This window comes from Pinus tabuliformis, chromosome 6 (assembly GCF_031772625.1).
Source record: "Pinus tabuliformis cultivar Carrire ecotype Pingquan chromosome 6, CPIR1, whole genome shotgun sequence".
Lineage (NCBI taxonomy): Eukaryota > Viridiplantae > Streptophyta > Pinopsida > Pinales > Pinaceae > Pinus > Pinus tabuliformis.
In genome coordinates, this window is record NC_142292.1 from 963925718 (window position 1) to 963932363 (window position 6646).

Consider the following 6646-nt stretch of genomic DNA (forward strand, 5'->3'; position numbering starts at 1 on the left):
CACGTTATTAACCATTAAACTCATTCAAATTGTATATATTTAACTTTTATATTAATTTATTTTATAACTAATACTAATGAAAAAAAATTAATAATATAGGTTTTTTAGCTACATTATATATATCATGAAATACCAATCAATTAATTCATATGGCTGAGCTAGTTTTATAATTATTGAAAAGCAAGAGAACAATTGTTGACCCAAGTGAAGCATGATTAGAGTGATCACAATAAACTCTTTTTTTGGTTTGACTCAGTTGAGCCTAGGCTAAGGCCAACTCTTTTATTGCATGGAAGAAAAACTATTAGTTTACAATGGGATATTTCTCACCAGGATTGTGCTAATTTCAATCGAACTGAGACAGCTTTTGGAATAGTTTTAATTTCCCCAAAATAACTTCCAGCATTAACTTCTTCCCATAAAATTTAAAAAGACTAAACTTCATACATACCCACTAATAACTGGCATAGCTATTAATCGACGGGCATAGCTCTTACCAAATTCAGTCAAGTAGACCGGGCATAGCTATTAATGCATGGTTAACAACACGGCACAGGTGAAAGGCAAAGGAAACGGGTTCAAGAAAGGCCGGTCCTACCTTCCCATCGGGTGGGTGGGTTCAACGGTTGGCTGGGCTTATTGGGTTGGTTAGTTTTATTGGGTGGCCCCTCTCAAATAAATAACTAAAAAAGAGTTCGGTAAGGTACTAAATACTAGATCTATAGTCAATCCTCAACAAAATAACAAAACAAGCTCTAAATAATTTTTTTAAATAGACGACACTAGAGGACGAGATGGGAATCGCTTTCTCCCTTATTTTCCATGATTGCTTTTTCTTTCCTTTCGCTCCAAATAATTTTCTAAGATGGACGACACTAGAAGACGAGATGGGAATCGCTTTCTCCCTTATTTTCCATGGTTGCTTTTTCTTTCCTTTCGCTCTCAGTTGTGGATTCACGGTAATCTACCATATCGGAGTCAACACGGCATGCTGGACTGCCATGCTCACTCCATCTCACTGCCCCATGGTAAACTTGAACAGAGAGACTTCAAGAATAAGTGCCCCTCTTGTTGGATGTGAAATAAAACGCAGAGTAAAAGCATTTTTTTACGAAAGAATTTGGTGTGAAAATGATTTTTTTTGTAATGTAAGTGAGATAGGTATATTTAATAGTTTTTATTAGTAATTATTATTATTATAAATGTGTATATTAAAAAGTTTTATTATTCCCTCAGAGTTGAATTATGTTTATATTTAAAAATAATAAAATTTATGTTTATATATATATGAATTATGAATTAAATATTTTAATTTTATATTATTATATAGAGATAAAATAATTGAAAATAAAATAATAACAATAATAATTTATTTGTTAATATTTTCACTATTTTAGTTGGAGTTGATGGATGTTAGGTAAAAATAATATTATTGATATTTCATAATCAATTGATATGTAATATTTAAAACAAAAATATAAATAACAAAAATTAATTTATTGTTAATCATAAATAAAAATTTTCAATATCCATATTAAAGAACATAATTTTATATAGAAAATTTATGATTTGTTATAAATAACATATTTCTTCTATATTAAATAACATAATTTTATATTAATATTATATAAATCAAATAAAAAAAAAATCCACTTTCCATTGTAAGATATATGTGTAATTTATTATATTTTTACTTTGCATTGTAAGATATATGTGTAGTTTAGTTGGAATTAGAGAATGGAGAGAGCCACTGTGGATGCCCGCGCGTAGCCCTAGCTATTGCAACACCCAGCGCGAAGCAGCCCCTGCTGCACCTCAGCGGCCTTCTGCTGCTGAGGTCCGATCCTCAGGCCACGGAAGGAGAGTTCGCAGCACCAGCCAGCATTTTCTACTCCCAGCATGTAGCATTTCGTAGCTACCCTCAGTGGCCTTCTGCTACTGAGGTCCGAGCAACATGGACCCATTAGAGGATGAAGATCATCATTCAGATCACCAGCAAGAAACTGAAGTAACAGCAAAAGCCTTTGCCTCCCTTATTTCTGCAATGGGTCCGGCAAAGAGCCGACCATCAGTTTCAAAGTTTGTTAAAAGAATGGAAGAAATACCAGAAATATCTCTTCCTCCTGCACTCCCAAGAAAAGCAGCACTCTCCCTGGCAGAACGAGGATTAGTAGGGCAGTTTACTAGGTTGTGGCCATCACCCAAGACTGTCCAAAAATGGGTAGAAAGAAACTGGTCTGCATCAATAAATGGGAAAATCTCAATCAGGTTCTGTGGTAGAGGGTACTACACCTTTCATTTCGAAACCAAAGAGGACCGAGATCTGATATTCAGGAATGGTCCATATTTTATGGATACAAGGGGACTGTATTTGAACAGATGGACACCGGACTTTGATCCAGAAATGGATGTTCCAAATGTTGTACCTGTATGGGTTAGATTGCCGCATCTTCCCCTCCACTACTGGGGAGATGATTCAGTTAAAGCCATAGGAAACGCAGTTGAGAAATACATAGACAGATGCGAGCCAAAAGAAAACATGCATGCATGCGCCCGAATCTGTGTAGAAGTGGATCTAGGGAGAGGACTCCCAGAAGCTATCAAAATCAAAGTGGATCAGTGGACGCACATACAACAGCTAGACTATGAACAAATCCCCTTCAAATGCAAGGTATGTCATGAATATGGTCATTTTGCAAATAGATGTACAAAAAAAAAATGAAAGTGAAAAGATTGAGGATCTAGAAAATAAATGGGAACAGGTCAAACGAAAGAAGACAGCTAATAAACAATCAACCCAGCCTTCTTCGCAGCCCACAACATCCACTGAAGCCCTCCCTTTCTCGCCAAAAGCAGACTTCGCCAGCCATAATCCCTTTGATCCCTTGGACCCTTCAGCCCCCCCATCCCTCGGACCCAAATCTAGATCTAGAACCCCTCACTCTCCCCCCGCAATCTCCTCATTCCCCCATATTTTCAACTCAACTCTCTCCTCCTCCCTCTGTAGACAAAATTCTAACCAGAAATCAATCAAAGGAAGCATTCCAAAATGCAAAAAACCAAAAAAAAGTTGGAAGAAAGACAAATAAAGAGCTAAGGGATGAAGCGGCAGCAAAAGAAATGGATTTAGGAACGCAAACCTAGCGAAAAGCACATGAAACATGGAGAAAAGCCAGCAAAAGGGGAAAGGAACCATGCACCACCCAACAAGCAAATAATGATAATAGTCTCCTGGAATTGCAAAGGAATAGGGACAACTTTTAAAGAAAATGCAACAAGAGATACATTGACAAAAGAAAACCCAGATATCCTTATGATTCAGGAGACAAAAGCAAACAACCAAGAATCTGAAAATATTAAAAAAAAGTTCAGACACTACGAAGGGGAAGCAATCTAGGCAACAGGAGCATCAGGAGGTATCTGCACAATTTGGAAAAAAGGAATATGGGAATTAACTCAAAAATAAATAGATCAGCATTGGATATTAACGGATCTAAGGCAAATCAGTACAAAAGAAAGATACAGGGTCATAAATATATATGCCCCCAATCACTATAAGGAGAAAGAATAGTGTTGGGCCACACTGAAGGAAGCTTTAAAAGAAACACAAGCCGGGAAAATAATTCTAGGAGGAGATTTAAATCTGGTAAGAAGTATATAGGTAAAGTTTGAAGGAATCTATCAAGCGGATCCATCCAGCAATTCTTTAGAAAAAATAATGGAGCAGCACAGACTTCTGAACATCCCTCCAAATAATGGAAAATATACCTGGAATAACAAGAGAGTCGATAAAAGCAATATAAAAGAAAGGTTGGATAGAATTTTGATTCAAGAAAACATAGAAGCAGTGTACAACTCTATCAAATCAAAAATCATTCACAACACAACTTCTGATCATAAACCGGTTGTAATAGCATTGGGAAAAATGGAAAATCAAGGCCCACTCCCTTTTAGGTATAGCTCAACCTGGGACAACAGCACAGAAATCAGCAAATTAATTAAAATAGCATAGGAACCAAGAATATCAGGCTCACCATAATACATTTGGGAGACAAAATTAAAAAATGTAAGATCCAAACTAAAGGAATGGGCAAGATTAAATGAAAAAAAAAGAGCTACAACAGAAAATGGACAGCATGCAGGCTGAAAAAGAAGGTAAGCAAGAAATATTACCTAAAAGAGAAAGAAATATTTTGGGAAATATACAGGGAAAACAGGAAAGAAGAAGAAGAGGCCAGACTGAAATCCAGAAGCCTATGGCTCAAGGCAGGGGACAAGAACACCTCATTTTTTCACAACACTATGAAAATCAGAAGAGCAAGAAACCAGATAGAAAAAATACAAGTGGAAAACCAAGAAGTCAAAGGAGCGGAAGAAATAAAAACACAGCTTACAAGCACTTCAAAAACTTACTTTCAGCCACAGAAGAAACGACTGAATATGAAGAAATTTTGCAGCACACAAAAAGGAAAATAAAAAAAGAACAAAACGAAGATATGTGCAAGGATCTCACAGAAGAAGAGATAGTGGAGGCCATATGGAGCCTGCATCCGGATAAAGCACCCAGGCCAGACGGATTTACAATAGCTTTCTTTAGAAATCATTGGCATACAATCAAAAAGGACTTTTTAAGAATGGCGAAGAATGTCTTTAAAAAAAATGGGAAGTCACACAAAATCCTCCTATCTTGCTCTAGTCCCAAAGGAGTCAAACCCCTCCACCTTCAACAGGTTTCGGCCCATCTCTCTCTGCAATTCCTCTTATAAGATAATAACAAAAATAGTGGAAAATAGAATCAAGAAAGTGTTGCACCTAATTATATCAGAAAATCAAGGAGGGTTTGTCCCAAACAGACAAATCATAGACAATGTTATAATAGTTCAGGAAGTTGTCCACTCCAGTATTCTAAAGCAAGAAAAAGGTATGATAATCAAATTAGATATGGCAAATGCTTTCGATAGAGTCAGCCACCCATACCTAATGGTTGTACTCCAGAAACTAGGCTTCTCAAAAGAAATAATAGAAGTCATACAGGAATGCATCTCTACCCCCTGGATCGCTCCCCTCATAAATGGAAGACCCAGTGAATTTTTCCAAAGCACAAGAGGCCTCAGGCAAGGTTGCCCTCTCTCCCCATTTCTCTACATAATAATGGCAAAAACCTTAAGCAAAGCATTGGAAACTCAGAGAAAAGAAAGAACTATCACAGGGCTTAGAATAGCAAAAGGAATAAAAACCATAAACCATTCCTTGTTTGCGGATGACACATTGTTGCTGGGAGGAGCATCAACAATAATAGCAAGAAGATTCAAAAAAATTCTTGATGAATTTCTACAGGTGTCAGGTGGGCTATTAAATAATACAAAATGCAGGATCTATGGGTGGAATATTCCGTCTAGAACCATGCAAAGGATTTCACAAATCATGGAAATCCCAGCACAAGAAAATTGGAATCACTTCTTTTACCTGGGACTACCAATATCAAAAGAGAGCATGAAGGCAGAAATATGGACAAAACAGATTGAAAAAATGCAAGACAAGATAAAGAATTGGGGAATGATGTGGCTAAATATGGCTGGAAGGGTGATATTAATCAAAGCTCTCCTTGCTGCATTACCGATCTATCAATATGCAATAATCATGGCACTAGCAAGTGCCCACAAACAGATGGAATTAATCCTAAGAAGTTTCTTATGGCAAGGTGGGAAGCAAGAAAACAAAAAATTCAGCTTGGTCAGGTGGGAACAAGTAGTGCTACCATATGAACAAGGAGGCCTGTCCATTCGATTACCTGGGCTCATGAATGCAGCTCTGGGAATGAAAATAGTTTGGAGACTCATTACAGGTAAAGAGAGCTGGTGGAAAAAAACCCTCATCAATAAATACATGGATGGTTCCAGGGAAAAACTGTTAAATGGAAACATTCCAATAAGACAAAGCACCCAAGTATGGAAGCTAGTTAAAAAAGTAATCCCTCTAATGAGCAGCCACATCTCCAAAATCCCAGGTAATGGAAAAACAATATCAATTTGGGAGGACAGAATCATGGGAAAAGACCCAATACAGAATCATCTGGAAACTGAAGGCATCCAAGAATGGATGAAAGGAAAAGGCTTCAACACTTTACATTCAATCTCCTTTTGGAATCAAAAGGAATGGCAGGAATGGAAAATCCCAGCAAACCTGGAAGGAAAATGGAACAAAATCAGGAAGCACTTAAAAGGGGTAGCACCAATTCACTATGATGAGGAAGATAATTACCTTTGGGATCCAAGTAATGGGCAATACACAGTCAAAACTGGATATAAAATCCTCCAAGATCAAACCAATCAACAAGACTGGGATGCTTGGAAAATAGCATGGAAATCTGAAAGTTTGCCAAAGATAAAAATTTTCATTTGGACTCTTTTAAAAGGAAAGATCCTGACCAATGAAAATTTAAAAAAAAGAGGCTTCCAAGGGCCTTCACGATGCCCCTTATGTCAGCAGGCTAAAGAAAACATTCAACACTTATTCCAAGAGTGTAAATTCTCAAGAGAGTGCTGGGAGCAGCTTATGAGCCCACTGGAAATGAATATAAACTTTGAAAAACCATTGCCGAAATTTCTTAGAACACTAGAGAAAGCCTACCCATATGCAACAAAGA